Source organism: Engystomops pustulosus, chromosome 7, assembly GCF_040894005.1.
Source record: "Engystomops pustulosus chromosome 7, aEngPut4.maternal, whole genome shotgun sequence".
Lineage (NCBI taxonomy): Eukaryota > Metazoa > Chordata > Amphibia > Anura > Leptodactylidae > Engystomops > Engystomops pustulosus.
Genome location: NC_092417.1, coordinates 13,779,483 through 13,803,397, shown reverse-complemented (window position 1 = coordinate 13,803,397; position 23,915 = coordinate 13,779,483). Strand labels below are relative to the sequence as shown.

The window sequence follows — 23,915 nt, the reverse complement described above, 5'->3', positions numbered from 1 at the left end:
CGGCAGGGGACACAGGAAGGGGCTGGAAATAATCAGGAAAGGCGGCTGGCCAGCAATAACTACCATTGCGCCGGCACTTTAAAATTTACAGAGCCGGTGCGCACCCTAGGAGACGGAACACACACCGGAGAGATTGTGGCCCAGTCCTCTATACAGATCTTTTGGGACTGGACAACATGTTCAACTCCCTCAAAAGATCCAGGACCTGGAAATGCTTCATACGTAACCTCTCCTTAGATGCCCTGGCTGTGTGTTTTGGTGCATTGTCATACTTGAAGACCGAACCACGACCCGTCTTCAATTCTCTTATTGAAGGAAGTAGGATGTTGGCCCAAATCTTGCGATATATATGGCCCCATCCATCCTTCCAAACACTATATTGGCTACAGTTTGGACATTGGCTACTGTGAGGACATAATAGTGACCTGTAGGGGAGCAAGAGAACTTTATTACCGTATATACTCGAGTATAAGCCGAGGTACCTAATTTTAACACAAGAAACCGGGAAAACCTATTGACTTGAGTATAAGCCGAGGATGGGAAATGCATTGGTCACAACCCCCCAGTATATAGCCTGCCAGCCCCTATAGTATATAGCCAGCCCGCCCCCTGTAGTATATAGCCTGCCAGCCCCCTGTAGTATATAGCCTGCCATCCCTCTGTAGTATATAGCCTGCCAGCCCCATGTAGTATGTAGCCTGCCAGCCCCCTGTAGTATATAGCCTGCCTTCACCCCTGTAGTATATAGCCTGCCTGCACCCCTGTAGTATATAGCCTGCCAGTCCCCTGTAGTATATAGCCAGCCAGCCCCCTGTAGTATATAGCCAACCAGCCCCCTGTAGTATATAGCCAGCCAGCCCCAATAGTATATAGCCTGCCAACCCCTGTAGCAGGGGGACGTATGTAAGGGCGCAAGCTTTCGGCTGCACATACGTGGGGGTGTCACAATTCATCTTGTCGATAGGATGTGTCCCCATCGATGATTTAACACAGTCAGGGGTGACAGGAGAAATGGTAACGCCTAGTTGTCAATTTATTCATGCATTCACGGAAGAATAACAGGAGCAAATTCCAAATTTGGGTAGTTCAAAATTGTTATTTCACTGAGAATACAAGTATTTACAAAGATGTCAGGATTGATGCTGCATCCACCTGTATAGTCTACAGGTGCAGAATATAGCGCGGCAGAGGTGACTGCTCTCTAATTGTTTTTGTCATGTGACACCCAGTGGTTCTAGTCACTTATGTTCTTATTATTTATGGATCCATTTCACAGCATAAGACTTCATTTACTTCTTTCCAGAAACATTGGACTATCACATGTAATGTTCCTCCAAGTGATGGTCTGACTGATGTTACTACAGGGAATTAATGAACCGCTGTTATATATCCGCTCTGCAGACTCCTATGTATACACTAGATGGCGCTAACAGCTCGAGAATCCGCTGATAGGGAGCGTCACCCCCTATAATACACTAGAAACAGCAGCACATTATTACTGTGTAATGTACAAGGAAGAGGCTTTACCATAGGAAGTATTCACATAGCACATCACAGGGAGAAAAGCATCACAATTATTTAGTACATCCCTATATCCAATCCAAAAGCAGATAGTAAGTCTGAAAGAAAAATGTACAGAAATATAACTACTATAATACTGCCCCCTGTGTACAAGAATATAACTACTATAATACTGCCCCCTATGTACAAGAATATAACTACTATAATACTGCCCCCTATGTACAAGACTATAACTACTATAATACTGCCCCCTATGTACAGGAATATAACTACTATAATACTGCCCCTATGTACAAGAATATAACTTCTATAATACTGCCACCTATGTACAGGAATATAACTACTATAATACTGCCCCCTATGTACAGGAATATAACTACTATAATACTGCCCCCTATGTACAGGAATATAACTACTATAATACTGCCCCCTATGTACAAGAATATAACTACTATAATACTGCCCCCTATGTACAGGAATATAACTACTATAATACTGCCCCCTATGTACAAGAATATAACTACTATAACACTGCCTCCTATGTACAGGAATATAACTACTATAATACTGCCCCCTGTGTACAAGAATATAACTACTATAATACTGCCCCCTATGTACAAGAATATAACTACTATAATACTGCCCCCTATGTACAAGAATATAACTACTATAATACTGCCCCCTATGTACAAGAATATAACTACTATAATACTGCCCCCTATGTACAAGAATATAACTACTATAATACTGCCCCCTATGTACTAGAATATAACTATTATAATACTGCCCCCTATGTACAAGAATATAACTATTATAATACTGCCCCCTATGTACAAGAATATAACTACTATAATACTGCCCCCTATGTACAGGAATATAACTACTATAATACTGCCCCCTATGTACAGGAATATAACTACTATAGTACTGCCCCCTATGTACAGGAATATAACTACTATAATACTGCCCCCTATGTACAAGAATATAACTACTATAATACTGCCCCCTATGTACAAGAATATAACTACTATAATACTGCCTCCTATGTACAAGAATATAACTACTATAATACTGCCCCCTATGTACAAGAATATAACTACTATAATACTGCCCCCTATGTACAGGAATATAACTACTATAATACTGCCCCCCATGTACAAGAATATAACTACTATAATACTGCCCCTATGTACAGGAATATATTTACTATAATACTGCCCCCTATGTACAGGAATATAACTACTATAATACTGCCCCCTGTGTACAAGAATATAACTAATATAATACTGCCCCCTATGTACAAGAATATAACTACTATAATACTGCCCTCTATGTACAAGAATATAACTACTATAATACTGCCCCCTATGTACAGGAATATAACTACTATAATACTGCCCCCTATGTACAAGAATATAACTACTATAATACTGCCCCCTATGTACAAGAATATAACTACTATAATACTGTCCCCTATGTACAGGAATATAACTACTATAAAACTGCCCCCTATGTACAAGAATATAACTACTATAATACTGCCATCTATGTACAAGAATATAACTACTATAATACTGCCCCCTATGTACAGGAATATAACTACTATAATACTGCCCCCTATGTACTAGTATATAACTACTATAATACTGCCCCCTATGTACAAGAATATAACTACTATAATACTGCCATCTATGTACAAGAATATAACTACTATAATACTGCCCCCTATGTACAAGAATATTACTACTATAATACTGCCCCCTGTGTACAAGAATATAACTACTATAATACTGCTCCCTATGTACAGGAATATAACTACTATGATACTGCCCCCTATGTACAAGAATATAACTACTATAATACTGCTCCCTATGTACAGGAATATAACTACTATGATACTGCCCCCTATGTACAAGAATATAACTACTATAATACTGCCCCCTATGTACAGGAATATAACTACTGTAATATTGCCCCCTATGTACAGAATATAACTACTGTAATACTGCCCCCTATGTACAAGAACATAGCTCCTATAATACTGCCCCCTGTGTACAAGAACATAGCTCCTATAATACTGCCCCCTGTGTACAAGAATATAACTACTATAATACTGCCCCCTGTGTACAAGAATATAACTACTATAATACTGCCCCCTGTGTACAAGAATATAGCTACTATAATACTGCCCCCTGTGTACACGAATATAACTACTATAATACTGCCCCCTGTGTACAAGAACATAACTACTATAATACTGCCCCCTGTGTACAAGAATATAACTACTATAATACTGCCCCCTGTGTACAAGAATATAACTACTATAATACTGCCCCCTGTGTACAAGAATATAACTACTATAATACTGCCCCCTGTGTACAAGAATATAACTACTATAATACTGCCCCCTGTGTACAAGAATATAACTACTATAATACTGCCCCCTGTGTACAAGAATATAACTACTATAATACTGCCCCCTATGTACAAGAATATAACTACTATAATACTGCCCTCTATGTACAAGAATATAACTACTATAATACTGCCTCCTATGTACAAGAATATAACTACTATAAATCTGCCCCCTATGTACAAGAATATAACTACTATAATACTGCCCCCTATGTACAAGAATATAACTACTATAATACTGCTCCCTATGTACAGGAATATAACTACTATAATACTGCTCCTCTATGTACTATAATACTGCCCCCTATGTACAGGAATCTAACTACTATAATACTGCCCCCTATGTACAAGAATATAACTACTATAATACTGCCCCCTATGTACAAGAATATAACTACTATAATACTGCCCCCTATGTACAAGAATATAACTACTATAATACTTCTCCTATGTACAAGAATATAACTACTATAATACTGCCCCCTATGTACAAGAATATAACTACTATAATACTGCCCCCTATGTACAAGAATATAACTACTATAATACTGCCCCCTATGTACAAGAATATAACTACTATAATACTGCCTCCTATGTACAAGAATATAACTACTATAATACTGCCCCCTATGTACAAGAATATAACTACTATAATACTGCCTCCTATGTACAAGAATATAACTACTATAATACTGCCCCCTATGTACAAGAATATAACTACTATAATACTGCCTCCTATGTACAAGAATATAACTACTATAATACTGTCCCCTATGTACAAGAATGTAACTACTATAATACTGCCCCCTATGTACAAGAATATAACTACTATAATACTGCCCCCTATGTACAAGAATATAACTACTATAATACTTCCCCCTATGTACAAGAATATAACTACTATAATACTGCCCCCTATGTACAGTAATATAACTACTATAATACTGCCCCCTATGTACAGTAACATAACTACTATAATACTGCCCTCTATGTACAAGAATATAACTACTATAATACTGCCTCCTATGTACAAGAATATAACTACTATAAATCTGCCCCCTATGTACAAGAATATAACTACTATAATACTGCCCCCTATGTACAAGAATATAACTACTATAATACTGCTCCCTATGTACAGGAATATAACTACTACAATACTGCTCCTCTATATACTATAATACTGCCCCCTATGTACAGGAATCTAACTACTATAATACTGCCCCCTATGTACAAGAATATAACTACTATAATACTGCCCCCTATGTACAAGAATATAACTACTATAATACTGCCCCCTATGTACAAGAATATAACTACTATAATACTGCCCCCTATGTACAAGAATATAACTACTATAATACTGCCCCCTATGTACAGTAATATAACTACTATAATACTGCCCCCTATGTACAGTAATATAACTACTATAATACTGCCCCCTATGTACAAGAATATAAATACTAAAATACTGCCCCTATGTACAGGAATATAACTACTATAATACTGCCCCTATGTACAAGAATATAACTACTATAATACTGCCCCCTATGTACAAGAATATAACTACTATAATACTGCCCCCTATGTACAAGAATATAACTACTATAATACTGCCCCCTATGTACAAGAATATAACTACTATAATACTGCCCCCTATGTACAAGAATATAACTACTATAATACTGCCCCCTATGTACAAGACTATAACTACTATAATACTGCCCCCTATGTACAAGAATATAACTACTATAATACTGCTCCCTATGTACAAGAATATAACTACTATAATACTGCCCCCTATGTACAAGAATATAACTACTATAATACTGCCCCCTATGTACAAGAATATAACTACTATAATACTGCCCCCTATGTACAGGAATATAACTACTATAATACTGCCCCCTATGTACAGGAATATAACTACTGTAATACTGCCCCCTATGTACAAGAATATAACTACTATAATACTGCCCCCTATGTACAAGAATATAACTACTATAATACTGCCCCCTATGTACAAGAATATAACTACTATAATACTGCCCCCTATGTACAAGAATATAACTACTATAATACTGCTCCCTATGTACAAGAATATAACTACTATAATACTGCCCCCTATGTACAAGAATATAACTACTATAATACTGCCCCCTATGTACAAGAATATAACTACTATAATACTGCCCCCTATGTACAGGAATATAACTACTACTATTATAAGTATTGATCTTTTTGGTTAGTGTATTATAGGCACAGAGTGTTGTGTGGGCACAGAGCGGGCGTTCTCTCTGGCACGGAGAGCTTTGGGCAACCTGTAATCTTCTCTACTCCAGTGGCTTCCAAACGGTGTGGGATGCCAGCCTGGCACCAGAGTGCGGTATAAAGTGTCTGCCAGCCTTGTGTAACAGATGTTATGGAAAGCAGGACGAAACCTCCACTAGTCAGACGCATGTAAACGGCCACATTATAAGAACTGTGCCCTGGCACAACAGTTTGGCAAAATGGCCGCCGGGCCCCTCTGGCGCCCCCCATTGTTGCTCAGTTTATAATAATAATAATGATCATAAAACATTCTGCTGTGATTTATCCCGCCAGTCAGGAGCCGCTCCGCGCTCGGGTGCCAGGCCAGGGACCCAGATGGCAGCGCCACAAAGACCCCGTGTTATGAAACAAAGTGTGCAAACAGATCCGTGTGTGCACACAAGATTATTCCGGAGCAGGCGAGGCGCCGCAGCAGCTGCTCCCCTGCCGGATTCTGCCGGAAAATTCAATCCCACAGTCAATAGAAGGAAGCAGATGAGGCTCCGCCATAGAACAGACCTTGAAAATCTGGAGAGCGACGGGCGAGCCGATCCAAGACGTCTCAAGGCCAATGGGTCACCCCAGGTGTAAGGTCACCGCTGCCGCAATGCAGGACATCGCTCCTGTACCTCCTGACTGATACATAGTGATACATCCTGCAGATTATTACACTACTGAACTCTCTACAGTTCTGCAGAACATCTCTACCACCTGGGAGATGCAATGCGATATATCCTGCAGACAGAGCAAAGTTCCTAAGTTATTTAGCCAACAGGGCGAAACTCAAATCAGCGGCCACCCGAAGTTACTAAAATCAACAAATTGCCTCTACCACGAATTAAAATACAGCTCCAGAATCAAACTCCTACAGCACCAGCACAAGGGGCTCTACAGAAATACACCAAGACCAGTTCCAGCCAAAAGTATAGCACCAAAACCAGACTCCAGCCAAAACTATAGCACCAAAACCAGACTTCAGCCAAAACTTCACCACTAAAATCAGACTCCAGCCAAAACTACAGCACCAGCATCAAGCTCCGTAGATTAATGCAGCACCAGCACTAGCGTTTCTACAGAAATACAACACCAGGACCAGTTCCAGCCAAAACTATAGCACCAAAACCAGACTCCGGCCAAAACTTCAGTGCCAAAACCAGATTCCGGCCAAAACTACAGCACCAGAATGCAGCTATGTAGATTAATACAGCACCAGCACTAGGGTCTCTACAGAAATACAGCACCAAATCCAAGCAACAGCCCAAAGTACAGCACCGGATCCAGGCTCCAGTCAGACATACAGCACTGGAGTAAGGCTCTATTCAGAAATACAGCACCAGGACCAGGCTGCAGACAGAAATACAGCAATAGGGCAAGGCTCATCCAGAAATACAGCACCAGAACTGGGCTCCAGCCAGAATTACAGCACCATATCTAGGCTCTAGCTACAAATACAGTACTCAAGCAAGGCTCTGTACAGAGATACACCAGGGCAAGTCTCCATCCAGAAATTCAGAACCAGGCTTCATCCAAAACTACAGAACCAGGACTCAGCTTTGTCCAGAAATACAGCACTAGTTCTAGGCTTTGTAAAGAATTACAGCACCAAAACCAGGTTCCAGACATAAATATAGCATTAGGGTACATCCAGATGGGCAGAATTGCTGCCATTTTATGGCTACAATGGAAGTCTATGGCTCCTGGTCATGGGGCGTTGGGTCATCGCACCTCAAAATATCAGTCTTGCCATATATTTAGACAGATTTGCGGCAGATGCAGGCTCCACCCAAAAATACAGCACCATAACCATGCTTCATCCAGAAATACAGCACCTCAGCAAGGCACCACCGGTCATAAATACAGCACCAGAACCAGGCTTCAGCCAGAAAAACAGATTTAGGCTCCTGCAAGAAATAGACCACCAGAGCAAGGCTCCATTGATAAAAACAGCACCAGAACCAGGCTTCTGCTAGAAATGCAGGGCCAGATCCAGGCTCCACTAGTAAATACAGCACCAGAACCAGGCTTCCGCCAGAAATGCAGGGCCAGATCCAGGCTCCACCAGTAAATACAGCACCAGAACCAGGCTTCCGCCAGAAATGCAGGGCCAGATCCAGGCTCCACCAGTAAATACAGCACCAGAACCAGTCTTTCGCCAGAAATGCAGGGCCAGATCCAGGCTCAACCAGTAAATACAGCACCAGAACCAGGCTTTCGCCAGAAATGCGGTACCGGATCCAGGCTTGAGCAAGAAATACAGCACCAGAGCAAGGTTCCATCCAGAAATAGAGCAGCAGAGCAAGGCTCTGTCCAGAAATACAGCACAAAAACAAGGCTCCAACCACAGATACAGCATCACACCGAGGCTCCTTTTAGAAATTCAGCACCATTACCATGCTCCTGCCAGAAATACAGAACCAGAACCAGTTTTTGTCCAGAAAAACACCAGAACCAGTATCCAGAAAGAAATATAGCACCACGTCCAGGCTTCAACCAGAAATATGCAACCAGATCAAGACTCCAGCCAGAAGTACACCTGTCCAGATATACACCAGAACCAACTCTATCCAAAGCACCAGAACCAGGCTCTAGACAGAAATACAGCACCAGAATCTAACAATTTTCAAAAATATAACTTCAGAACTGTATATTCAGTAATTTATATATAGGCTTCCCTGTCTGGACCCAATGATCAGCACCCTAGACAATCACAATATTGAGCCTGGTGACCATTTATGGCTATTTATGACCATTTATTTACAGTATCATAGTTGTACACTGTGGCACTGATATATGTTGTTTCCTTGATTTCCTAGACACAGTTAATCATGACATCTACTATAATGTAATATATAATGTATACTGTAATATAATGGTGGCAATGTTAGTTGTCCCCTTGGGTCCCTAGATACAGATGTAGATGATAACCTCCATGGTGATGTTATAATAGCGGCCATATTGGCTGTCACCTTCCCTCCTTAGACACAGATGTAAGTGACAGCCACTATGGTTGTGTTACAAATTCGGCCATATTGGTTTTCACACCGCTATCTTTGAAGGTTAAGCTTTAATGGCAGCTTTTATAGGTTGTCACTCTGCTTTCCTAGACTGATGTATGTGACAGCCATTGTGGTGATGTTATAAAGGCGGCCATGTTGGTTCTCATCCATGTTTCCTAAATGCAGATGTACATGAGAGCCTCCTATGTGATGTTAAAGTGGCAGCCTTGATGGCAGCCATATTTGTTGTGACTTTGCTGTCCTACAAGTCTTAGCCTTGATGGCAGCCGTCTTGGTTGTGACTTTGCCTCCATGGCAGCCATTTTGCTTGTCACTCTTCTTCTTTAGACACAGGAATAAGTGACAAACTCTAGGGTACAGATACAATGGGTGACAACCCTTGAGGTACAGGATGTAATGGCAGCCATATTGGAAAATCTGATCGCCATATTTTATTTCAAAAGTGTTTGTTTCTTTCATCTTTGGTAGATTTACAGCATCACGGTTGATAATATAGGGATCTTTATGTCCTGCCCTTAGACCGTATATACACTCACCGGCCACTTTATTAGGTACACCTGTCAAACTGCTCGTTAACACTTAATTTCTAATCAGCCAATCACATGGCGGCAACTCAGTGCATTTAGGCATGTAGACATGGTCAAGACAATCTCCTGCAGTTCAAACCGAGCATCAGTATGGGGAAGAAAGGTGATTTGAGGCCTTTGAACGTGGCATGGTTGTTGGTGACAGAAGGGCTGGTCTGAGTATTTCAGAAACTGCTGATCTACTGGGATTTTCACGCACAACCATCTCTAGGGTTTACAGAGAATGGTCCGAAAAAGAAAAAACATCCAGTGAGCGGCAGTTCTGTGGGCGGAAATGCCTTGTTGATGCCAGAGGTCAGAGGAGAATGGGCAGACTGGTTCGAGCTGATAGAAAGGCAACAGTGACTCAAATCGCCACCCGTTACAACCAAGGTAGGCAGAAGAGCATCTCTGAACACACAGTACGTCGAACTTTGAGGCAGATGGGCTACAGCAGCAGAAGACCACACCGGGTGCCACTCCTTTCAGCTAAGAACAGGAAACTGAGGCTACAATTTGCAGAAGCTCATCGAAATTGGACAGTAGAAGATTGGAAAAACGTTGCCTGGTCTGATGAGTCTCGATTTCTGCTGCGACATTCGGATGGTAGGGTCAGAATTTGGCGTCAACAACATGAAAGCATGGATCCATCCTGCCTTGTATCAACGGGTCAGGCTGGTGGTGGTGGTGTCATGGTGTGGGGAATATTTTCTTGGCACTCTTTGGGCCCCTTGGTACAACGCCACAGCCTACCTGAGTATTGTTGCTGCCCATGTCCATCCCTTTATGACCACAATGTACCCTGTAACATCTGATGGCTACTTTCAGCAGGATAATGCGCCATGTCATAAAGCTGGAATCATCTCAGACTGGTTTTTTGAACATGACAATGAGGTCACTGGACTCAAATGGCCTCCACAGTCACCAGATCTCAATCCAATAGAGCATCTTTGGGATGTGGTGGAACGGGAGATTCGCATCATGGATGTGCAGCCGACAAATCTGCGGCAACTGTGTGATGCCATCATGTCAATATGGACCAAAATCTCTGAGGAGCTTCCAGCACCTTGTTGTATCTATGCCACGAAGAATTGAGGCAGTTCTGAGGGCAAAAGGGGGTCCAACCCGTTACTAGCATGGTGTGCCTAATAAAGTGGCTGGTGAGTGTATAGCCGCACCTCTAAATAGAGTGGGATTACCCAATTTGCATCCATTTTCTGAAAATTAGGGACCATCCCGGCAAATTCCGGGACAGTTGTAAAGTATGAACAACAGTTGCCAACCCCTGAGATACAGGACACATTGGCGGCCATATTGGTAGTCGCCCACATTTTCTTGAAATTTTGTGATAAAACCTTGATGAAAAGGTGAAATTCTCTTGACTGTACCCCTATCTTCCTAATAGTCGCATGCGGAAGTGATGGCAGGGGGGGGCAGCGTGCGGCTCTTCTCCGTGGGGACCCTCCGCTGCCCGTGTACAGGCTTCCAGCTCAATCAGTACTTTCCCTTTCACTATGTAATGAAACAGACTCGGCCACACAATTGAATTTCATTCATTTTGCTAAAACGGTTGTGTAGTCCAGCTGTGCCCGGGCTCGGAGACCACTCAGGCAGCCTCTTCAGGAGACCCCCCCTCCTCGGCTACGCCGCCGCTGCTTCTTCTTCTTCTCCTTGGAATGAACATAGTGAGCAGCCAGTCTGTCGGCATGACGATGCCGGACGGCCGAGCTGAATGGCCATTAAGTGGAGGCTTTGTATGGTGTACAATGGCCGCCATATGTCAGCGGCGCTAACAATGGACATCCCAGAAGGCCCGCAACAGCGGCAGAGCGTTCCCTCTCCTCACACCGCAATCATCTGTTGCTCTGCACTCACTTCAAGCAACCTCTGGGAGCGGAGATGAGGAGGAGGGGGGCCCGCGCCTATTTATATTTACTAGGGAGGAGGGAAAATTGGATTTATATGAGATGTGACAAATAAATCCCATTGTTCTGGAGTCTGTAATAACACCGGAGAGACCGCCATCGCCACCGCCGTATTACCTCCTAGTCTGATGGCTGTGTGGAAATTAAAGGGATCAATGAAAGTGTTTGATGACCCTAATCAATATCTACTTATCTATCATCTGTCGATCTATCTCCTATCTATTTATCTATCTATCTATCTATCTATCTATCTATCTCATATCTATCTATCTATCTATTTATCTATCTATCTATCTCATATCTATCTATCTCGTATCTATCTATTTATCTATCTATCTATCTATCTATCTCATATCTATCTCATATCTATCTCGTATCTATCTATCTATCTCATATCTATCTATTTATCTTGTATCTATCTATCTATCTCATATCTATCTCATATCTATCTATCTCGTATCTGTCTATCTCATATCTGTCTATCTCATATCTGTCTATCTATCTATCTCATATCTATCTATTTATCTTGTATCTATCTATCTATCTCGTATCTGTCTATCTCATATCTGTCTATCTATCTATCTCGTATCTATCTATCTATCTATCTCATATCTATCTATCTCATATCTATCTAATATCTATCTATCTCGCTACCTATCTTATATCTAGCTCATCTCTATGTATATCTATCTATCTATCCCATATCTATCTATCTATCTATCTACCTCTATATATTTATCACATATCTATCTCATTGCTATATTTCTGTTATATTTCTGTAAGACCTCTGCCTGTCTCATGTGGAGTTGTATACGGCTATTGGCAGCTCGTTATGGACCTGTCTATAATGAAGGATGTGACATTAACCTCCTTTATCATCACATCAGATTAGATGTGACCATAATTGGGAAGCCCCTAGAAGGAGGATGTCATTGATCAGTGCAGTGCCTCACATCTGTATAGGTCACAGCGGAGCCGCTCACCGTCATATCCAAGGGCAGGCGCTTTGCCTGGTGACATCAGCACAGGGACAATAGTCCTGCCTATGAATAAGTAGTCCATGAGTACATGTGCACTAGTGATGAGCTGGTTGGGCAAAATTCAGGTACAACAAGTTTGGTAAAATCTGGTTTGGGACCTGCACTTGACACAAACACAAATGAAGACCTGAATTTTAACTCCCAAAATGACTGTAAAATTGGGATATTAATAACTAGAGGGCTGAAAAAGTGTGGCAGTAATAGGGCAGTAGCCCTGACAAAAATAGAATATAGAAAGTACATAAAATAACATAAAAAAATAAACCAAAAAATGATCATAAAATTTTTTTGTTAAAAATATACTTTTAATGTCAGAGCACTTAAAGGCATTCTGCGTGTTCAAACCCAGTTATTTATATAGAAAAATTACACACCCTTCCTTAAAATCCAGCTACTGCGGTATCTGACAATTTCAAGTTGTCAAGTAACACTGACATAAATACTTCTAAGACTGGTAGTGTGAGGTAACTGACGCAAATCGGTCTAAGACTGGTATTTGAACTTAACACTAAACTGCAAACTGTACTGAGACTGTGCTTTTAAGATATTGGTGGATGACTCTAGGACTACAAACCGTTCTGAGACTGTGCCTTTACTATATTGCTGGATAATGCTGGAACTACAAATTGTACTGAGTCTGTGCCTTTAAGATATTGCTGGATGATGATGGAACTACAAACCGTACTGAGACTGTGCCTTTACTATATTGCTGGATGATGCTGGAACTGCAAACTGCACTGAGACTATGCTTTTAAGATATTGCTAAATGATTCCAGGACTACAAACCGTACTGAGACTGTGCCTTTACTATATTGCTGGATGACTCTAGGACTACAAACCGTACTGAGACTGTGCCTTTAAGATGTTGCTGGATGATGCTGGAACTGCAAACTGTACTTAGACTGTACTTAGAAATGATAATAGTACTAAGTCTGGTCCTGCACTACAGAACCACTGGCATGTGCTGTATGAGGGGATGAAATCCGATTGCTTAAGGTTTCTCCAAACACGAACCTGTAGCACAAACCGCAGAAGCTGTTTGGCTTCAGGTGTCATGGGTGCCAAATCTGCCAAATTCGGTTAGACTAAATTTTGGTGGTAGAGGACCTACTCATCATTAATGTCCATCATTTCCATGATGACCGCCTACACTCATATATTATAACATGTTTTAAGTGGGTGAAATGAAGCAATGGCTCTCAAAGTGGGACAGGAAATGTTGTCATGGGGGATAATCATCTTATAGGAGCCGTGGAATTCCAATCTTTGATAGGTTAACGCCTTCGGAAGTCTTACATCTACCTTCAGTCTGATCACGGGCTGGAGCTGTGCTAGTTTACTTATGACCAATAGTCAAATACATGGTCAACCATAAGGAATAGATGACACGTGAGGGGCAAACACCAGGTGATGGCGGTCCACCTGCCCATTGTAATACCGGCTCACCATCTCTGTATAAACATATGACTGGATCATTGGTGGATCATTGCCTTGTCTGACTTTTGTCATCACTGTAAAGGTCACCTTGGTTAATGGTATGCATTACATCTCCTAAACTCGAAATTTGCATCTTTCAACTTCGCCTAGTATATCCGACGACAACGACTTATTACATTTACGCACTTCCAATCCTCTAAATATCACTCTGTGTTTACCTAAGGATCTGAGGTCGCATCTTTAAGAAGCTCCTCGGACACATCTTGCCCCCGTGGAGACATTATCTCCAGCACAGTAAATATTCAGCCAGGCGACTGGTTCAATCTCCATGCCCCCCTCTGTGTTCCCTTCTACTCTTCGCTCCCGGAGCTGGGGCGACATGGTAGCTCCAGAGGGTCATAAGCTTTTGCAAACATTGGTATTTATAGACCACAGCAAGAGACAGGGATGGTCCACCTCGAGCCAGTGACTCGTCCTCTTCACTTGGAAGCTATGTGAGGGTCCGATGGTTGCCCGCTCAGTAGAGCGTTGATTAAAATTCATCTTCTTGGATGGCGGATGGCCATTTCACACTCCTTCACTCGATTTTTCACTCTGATGTTGCCTATTTTTTTGATCTAATGCATCCCTGCTGGGAAGCGATGCTACCGTGTCCAACCGATTCTCTGAAGAAATTTGGAGCAACTGAACGAACAGCTGCAGCCCTCGTTCCCTGAGGGGACCCCCATGTTCTGAGGGTAAACAAAAGCAAAAACCATGGTAGAGCTAACCCCTTCCTCTCTGGTCACAAGCATTCAACAAGCAAAAGACATACTTGACGATTTCATAATTTTGGATCTTTTTTTTGGATGAGGCGCTCAGTAATCTCTAATATGTCTGAGAACCTTTCTAAAAGACTACCTCTTTGAGAAGGCCACTCCATTATCCAGAACAGATTATCTGTTTCACTTTGGATTGCACTAGTCCAACCTTCATGAAGAAAACCACCGCTCTAGAAGACCAATTTGTGACTTAATTTCGATGGAATTCTCAAAAAGGTTCAATGTATAATAAATATATGCCTCAAAAAGCATGAAACATAAAGAATGCACATAGAGTGGAGGAAGTCTTCTTCTTCAATGACAGTTGACCAAAAACTAGATCATCCAGTAGTCATGTTTCATGTGCGACAGAAGCCAGTTTTGACCACATGGACAATCAAACTTTGAGGGTAAAGTAGAGGCCTTTTACAGGCCTTATGCCGGAACTCACAGTATCATATATCTCCTATATGGAACAAATATTTGCACGTCCAGATATGACCATCTGAGATAGTCTTTACTGAAGACTGCTACTCCTCAAGACTCTTGTCACGGGTACCCCCGCAATCAATGTAACGGATCGCGGGTACACCCGCGGCCCTCTCCATGACGCTGCGCCCCCCCGGCCCGCACTCACCTCTCCACGCTCCTGCTCCCGTTCCTGGCTAGCCCGTGCGCGCCCCCGCTTGAGGATTTAAACGGCCAGTGCACCGCTGGTTGGCGCTGGCACTTCCAGGTTTCCCATAAAGACCGGCCGCTCCCATCACCCCCTGCTGGATCTTTGAGCTCACAGTGATAAGAGAATGCTTCCTGGTTCCTTGCTCCTCGTCCCCGTTCCTGTCTTACCTTGATCTCCTGTTGCTAACGTTGGACTTGAACCTTGTTTCTGCATCTCTTCCACCAGCTCTGATTACCACCCTGAACCTGACTACGACACTGTCTCCTGAATTGGTACCTCGACCTCAGCTGCCACCGCGGGCTAGTCGCACCTATGGAATGCCCTGTTGGCACCCCGCCGGAGCAAGACCATCCCGCTTTGCAACTGGCTCCGATGAAGACCAGGTGCCACTTAGATTCTGGTCTCAGGTGTTGGCTAGTACCATCTCCCGCGGTGGTTTAGGGGATCCACTGACCCTGAGCCTTGACAATTGTCAGCTTGGAAGAGAGCGACTCACCTGGTGGTGTCTTACATCAAACAAATGGGACACATTGAAATCCAACATGCCTAACCCTTCCTGCCCCAGCGTGAGAGCTTCCCGTAAGTCACAGGCTCACCCATTACATTTCCAGGGCAGTGTCTGTGACTTAGAAGCTACTTCCCCAAAGAGGTCAGAAGCCATTTTAGGAGATAACCAATGTGGCCAGAGAGCAGGACTATCCTACGTAGCCAATGTATTCCCAACTTTTGTTTTCTAGGTGGAGGATACATTGATAATCAGTTGCCCTTCCTGCCCATTCAATGCCATATAACAATCAATAAAGCCGCTCAATGGGGTTGCCATCCACTTCTTAAAGCATCATGTATGGATTCAAGGACACTAGGATGACCCCTTCGTTGTGGCCATATATAACGTCGCTCAGCTTTCCTTTAACGCTGAAGGACAAGGAGCTTAACTTGTCAGAACGAAGGAACCTTTGGTTGTGTAGGGGTTAATATTGGGACAGCTGCGGCCGGGGCTCATAAATGAGAATCCATCAGAATGACCTCTGGAGCGAGAGCCCCCCCCCCCCCCTTGATGGCGGATGATATTAACAAGGCGGCATCTACCAATCACAGCAACTTCAAAGACTCAATTACAAGTATTGATCAGGCCCAGGCCGGGTCACCGCGCCGCCTCCCATGTGGGAGCGAGGATGAGCCGGGTAATAGAGAGATGACACCCTCTCTTGGTCGCCTCCTTTGTCTGGTGATAAATGGGCACACCTCTCCGCCCCGGGCCTGCTGTCACCGCCATCTACACCAGGCCTGGCGATGATCTCCCCGGGGAAGACTCACACAGCTGACCCTGGCTTGTGCGGTCTTAAGTCATGGAGGGGCCTGTCTGCTCGGCCCATCTTCCCGCATCTCCCCCTCCCACCCATCTCCCCTCTGGCTTTTAATCTTCACACCCCCCTCTATACAAAGTGACAGAGACTCCAGCGGAGAGGGAAGTCAGCGACGAACAATGACTGAGGTCTATCATGTGGCCAAATACAGATCTGTGTCTAGAAAAGTCCGTCAGCGATATTCAGCCGTATACCAAGAATGCTGGGTAGTATACAGCTCTCAGCCTTCATCACACAGTAATGTCACGGTACAGGGATAATACACACAGTAATGTCACAGTATAGGGATAATACACACAGTGATGTCACAGTACAGGGATAATACACACAGTGATGTCACAGTACAGGGATAATACACACAGTGATGTCACAGTACAGGGATAATACACACAGTGATGTCACAGTACAGAGATAATAGACACAGTGATGTCACAGTACAGAGATAATACACACAGTGATGTCACAGTACAGGGATAATACACACATTGATGTCACAGTACAGGGATAATACACACAGTGATGTCACAGTATAGGGATAATACACACAGTGATGTCACAGTACAGGGATAATACACACAGTGATGTCACGGTACAGGGATGGTACACACAGTGATGTCACAGTACAGGGATAATACACACAGTGATGTCACAGTACAGGGATAATACACACAGTGATGTCACAGTACATGGATAATACACAGTGATGTCACAGTACAGGGATAATACACACAGCGATGTCACAGTACAGGGATAATACACACAGCGATGTCACAGTACAGGGATAATACACAGTGATGTCACAGTACAGGGATAATACACACAGTGATGTCACAGTACAGGGATAATACACACAGCGATGTCACAGTACAGGGATAATACACACAGTGATGTCACAGTACAGGGATAATACACACAGCGATGTCACAGTACAGGGATAATACACACAGCGATGTCACAGTACAGGGATAATACACAGTGATGTCACAGTACAGGGATAATACACACAGTGATGTCACAGTACAGGGATAATACACACAGTGATGTCACAGTACAGGGATAATGCACACAGTGATGTCACAGTACAGGGATAATACACACAGGGATGTCACAGTACAGGGATAATACACACAGTGATGTCACAGTACAGATATAATACACACAGGGATGCCACAGTACAGGGATAATACACACAGTGATGTCACAGTACAGTGATAATACACACAGGGATGCGACAGTACAGGGATAATACACACAGTGATGTGACAGTACAGGGATAATACACACAGTGATGTCACAGTATAGGGATAATACACACAGTGATGTCACAGTACAGGGATAATACACACAGTGATGTCACAGTACAGTGTAGATGACCCCATAGCAGGTGTTATTTCGGCCTCACAGGTTGTTACATCCATGTTCCTGATTTTCCTCCATGGGGCACAGCTTTCTTCCAGCCTGTTCTCTGATATCCGGACTATTGAGTCATATTATATATTATAGGACATTTTCTGTCCATTATCTGGCGTTGGGGGGAGGGTCCTGGAGCAGGTAGCACAGATGGCACTATACGAACCGGAAAAAAGCAGGGCTTGCCCTTTAAATTTTTAAAGGGGCTGACAATTTCATGGGCGGTAGCGTGCGGCTAATAAGATGTAAGATGTAGATGGCCGCGCGCCCTGTGGCCGCCTTCCCTTGGATCTCTCTGGATGGAGTCCTGGGTGGCGGAGGCTGGAGATATTGGTTCTGTCAGCAGGCATTATGTAGCAGTGTTAATACGGCGGCACAGCGCACATCTTCTCTTAGAAATTCAATTTCCTGATTAATCTTGTCATCCTGTGACACTGCCGAAATCAGGTTTGATTTACAAAGAATAGGATCTCAGGTCCGTCCCCTGGAAATTCATCTGGCCCCGTCCTTATGAATTATGTAGAGTGTGGATACAACAGATGTATCACTCCACGCCACGAATATCATTATCCGCCGAGACGTGGGGGTAGAGGTGCACCCAAATATGCCATCTATATTCACATGTACGTCAATATGATACAGAGCGGTGTATCTAAGCCATACCATATACCATGCCATACCATATGCTAAACCGATATATCTAAGACCACCATGCGTGATACTAGATCTTAACCAATATATCTAAGCCCAACATGTGTGATACTCAATCCTAAACCGATATATCTAAGCTCACCATGCGTTATACTCAACCATAACCCGATATATCTAAGCCCTCCATGTGTGATACTCAATCCTAAACCGATATATCTAAGCCCTCCATGTGTGATAATCCTAAACCGATATATCTAAGCCCAACATGTGTGATAATCCTAAACCGATATATCTAAGCTCACCATGCGTTATACTCAACCATAACCCGATATATCTAAGCCCTCCATGTGTGATACTCAATCCTAAACCGATATATCTAAGCCCTCCATGTGTGATAATCCTAAACCGATATATCTAAGCCCAACATGTGTGATAATCCTAAACCGATATATCTAAGCTCACCATGCGTTATACTCAGCCATAACCCGATATATCTAAGCCCTCCATGTGTGACACTCAATCCTAAACCGATATATCTAAGCCCTCCATGTGTGATACTCAATCCTAAACCAATGTATCTAAGCCCAACATCTCATCATAATCATAAACCGATAGATCTAAGGCCACCAAGTGCTCTATGCTAAACCGATATCTAAGCCCACCATGTGTGATACTCAACCCTAAACCGATATAAGCCTACATATCTGATACTCATTCATAAATCGATGTATCTAAGTCCACCATGTGTGATACTCAATCCTAAACCGATATATCTAAGCCCTCCATGTCTGATACTCAATCCTAAACCAGTATATGTAAGCCCTCCATGTGTGATACTCATCATAAACATAAACCAATATATCTAAGCTCACCATGCGTGATACTCAACCATAAACCGATATATATATATATATCTAAGCCCTCCATGTGTGATACTAGATTCTAAACCAATGTATCTAAGCCCTCCATGTGTGATACTCATCATAAACATAAACCAATATATCTAAGCTCACCATGCGTGATACTCAACCATAAACCGATATATCTAAGCCCTCCATGTGTGATATTAGATTCTAAACCAATGTATCTAAGCCCAACATCTCATCATAATCATAAACCGATAGATCTAAGGCCACCAAGTGCTCTATGCTAAGCCGACATCTAAGCCCACCATGTGTGATACTCAACCCTAAACCGATATAAGTCTACATATCTGATACATATCTGATACATAAATCGATGTATCTAAGCCCACCATGTGTGATACTCAATCATAAACCAATATTTCTAAGCTGGACCAGATGTATCATTTGTTTTTTCTGTTGTTTTTGCGCCTTTTCATAGTGTCGCACACAAAACTAGCTGCGCAGCAAAAATAACGATCTTTCCCTCATTTATCCTGCCAATCCAGATGTTTTGCTGTGCCTAATGATATTCATCATTAGCAACTGAGAAGCAAGCACTGAGCTCCTGAGCAGAGCAGCTTATCCCCAGCAGCAGAGCTCAGCAGACACTACAGATACTACACACACTACGGACACTACACACACTACGGACATTACACACACTACAGACACTACACACACTACGGACACTACACACACTACAGACACTACACACACTACAGACACTACACACACTACAGACACTACGTGCAGCCTCTGTTTACAATTCATGACCTTCTATTTACAAACAATCTGCAAAAGCAGCAGCTCAGAGCAGGAAAGAAGAGAAGTGAGTGGGAGCTGCAGACAGGACAGAGAATTGTCCCAGTGTAGCAGGATAGAAGACAAGTTTGTGGGAGCTGCAGCCAGGACAGAGAAGTGTCCCTGTGTAGCTGGATAGAAGAGAAGTTTGTGGGAGCTGCAAACAGGACCAAGAAGTGTCCCTGTGTAGCAGGATAGAAGAGAAGTGAGTGGGAGCTGCAGACAGGACAGACAAGTGTCCCCTGTGTAGCAGGATAGAAGAGAAGTGAGTGGGAGCTGCAGACAGGACAGACAAGTGTCCCCTGTGTAGCAGGATAGAAGAGAAGTGAGTGGGAGCTGCAGACAGGACAGACAAGTGTCCTGTGTAGCATGATAGAAGAGAAGTGAGTGGGAGCTGCAGACAGGACAGACAAGTGTCCCCTGTGTAGCAGGATAGAAGAGAAGTGAGTGGGAGCTGCAGACAGGACAGACAAGTGTCCTGTGTAGCAGGATAGAAGAGAAGTGAGTGGGAGCTGCAGACAGGACAGACAAGTGTCCCGTGTAGCAGGAGAGAAGAGAAGTCTGTAGGAGCTGCAGACAGGACAGAGAAGTTTCCCTGTGTAGCAGGATGACCACACTGGTGTCTGAGAAGGATACTGGCCAGAATTACAGCAGAAGATCAGCAGCAGAGGATCCCCTCCAGAAGAAGCCACTGCTGAGGAGGTCAGTGGGTGCTGGGTGTCACACACCTGGGTGCTGCTGTGAGGGTCAATCTCATGCTGGGGTGCAGGAGAGAAGCAGAGAAAAGCTTGTAGAAGGTGTAGAAGGAGCACATGTAAGAGCCCGAATCTAGCATTGTGCCTAAAGTAAAGTGATTAATAAGAGGCAATCTAAGCGTGATACTCTATCCTTAATTTTATATATATATATAATCCCACATGTGTCATAGTCACCAGGAAGCGATATCCACCACATATGATACCTCATCATAAACCCCATCATAAACTAATATATCTAAGCTCACAATATATGATACTCTCTGATAAACCTATACATCTAAGCCCACCATGGGTGATGCTTTATGCTAAAGTGAAATATCTAAGACCGTTATTTATGATGCCAAGTACTGAACTGTATATCTAAGCCTATTCTGAGAGATGATGTCTCCTGAGATTATATATCTAATTTTATTTTCTGCCCAGTGTATGCGTCATGTCGTCTTGTGAGCTGCTGAACACATCATTAGTGATACGGTCTGTTGATCTGTGTATCTCATCCTAAAGTGTGTGATACTGTCTGCTGAACTACAGTGTCTAAGCTTATTATATGTGATACAGCTGAGCCAGTGTATCCAAATCTGTCATGTGCGATACAGTCTGCTGAGCTAGTATCTGAGCCTGTCATGTGTGATACTATGTGCTGAGCTGGTGTATCCAAATCTGTCATGTGCGATACAGTCTGCTGAGCTGGTATCTGAGCCTGTCATGTGTGATACTATGTGCTGAGCTGGTGTATCCAAATCTGTCATGTGCGATACAGTCTGCTGAGTTGCTATGTCTAAGCATGCCATGCGTGATACTATGTGCTGAGCTGGTGTATCCAATCCTTTCAGGTATAGTACAGTCTACTGAGTTGCTGTAGCTAAGCCTACAATATAGTGTATCCAAGCTGTTCGGGTATGATACTGTCAGTTTAGCTGTATCTAATCCTATAACAGTGCATTTGTGTGTGGCCTCCCCTCAGGCCTGACGTTTACACAGCTGCCAAGGTTACACAATGAGAAGCGGCGGCCATCTTGTCTGAGTTGTTTACATCCAGAGTCAATGGCTTCTCCTCAGCAGTGAGTGCTGTATACACACAGGCCGGGGCGTCCTGACAATGGAGGTGAAGTGATGTATTGTGCGCTGAGATAACACACGCCCCGCCGCCTCTCTTGACCTGACATCAAATGCTCATTAAGAAGGGGATAATACGATGGCGGCGGATTACGTGAGAGCAGGCGACAAGAGATGCTGGGATCACAGACCAGGGTTCAGGAGTGATCAACTAAAACTGTTTCTTACATCGCAGGCTTAGATACAGTGCCTTATCACATAGTATCACACAACACAAGACTTAGATACTCCATTTATATAATCACATGTCATAGGTTTAGGTACGCCAGATAGTTTAGATAACTTTAGATACGTCGACTAAATAGACTGTATTTCACAAAATAAAGTTACATCAGTTCAAAGATGTGCTTAGACACGCCAGAGTTTAGCAGATAGTATCACATGTTATTGGCTAAGGTACACTTACTTCCAGCACAGTATCCACCAGATAGGATTAGATACGCCGCCTTAGTAGACAACATCATACATGATAGGATAAGTTTCATCTACTCTCCAGATTATATCATATAGGATAAGCATGGATTTGTCAGCTCAGTAGGCAGTACCACACATGATGTGCTTAGATACACTGGCTCTGAAGATGTACTAAACAAGATAAGCTTAGATATTCCAGCTTATACATGATAGGATTACATTCAGCAGTTCAGCTGCCAGAATCACACATGACGCACTTAGATACTGACGCACTTAGATACACCAGCTCAACAAACTGTATCACATACTATAGGTTTAGATACATTGGTTTAGCATACAGTATCACACATGACTCACTTAGATACACTGGCTTAGCACACAACAAATAGAATCACCAAATATCAACAAATATTGTCACGCATGATTAGTTTAGATGCACCTGTATCACAGTATCAGATATAGAAGGTTTAGATACACTGGTTATATTGCAGTATTCCCATGGTATAACTAAAAATATTATGTATCACACATAATAAGCTTAGATACAACAACTATTATGTGAAATATATTAATATTTAAGACCTAAGATGTTACCTATGTTGACCAACCCAGAAGTCGTCGATATATATAGGACTCCCCTGACCGGCTCATGTTTTTCCAGCAGGGGGCACACTTCTTTTCTCATAAACATGTAGGTACCGTATATACTCGAATATAAGCCGACCCAAGTATAAGCCGAGTCCCCTAATTTTACCACAAAAACCTGGGAAAACCTATTGACTC

The 23,915-nt window shown here is 42.8% G+C and overlaps 1 long non-coding RNA gene across 1 annotated transcript in view; it reads left to right on the top strand.

Annotated features, from left to right (window-relative positions):
- The first annotated feature begins 22,617 nt into the window (after positions 1-22,617).
- LOC140069315 (uncharacterized) overlaps positions 22,618-23,915 on the top strand; it is a 98,862-nt gene continuing 97,564 nt past the window's right edge. The window contains exon 1 of the long non-coding RNA XR_011848776.1: positions 22,618-22,707. This is a non-coding gene — a long non-coding RNA (uncharacterized lncRNA). The remainder of the gene's footprint in view (positions 22,708-23,915) is intronic.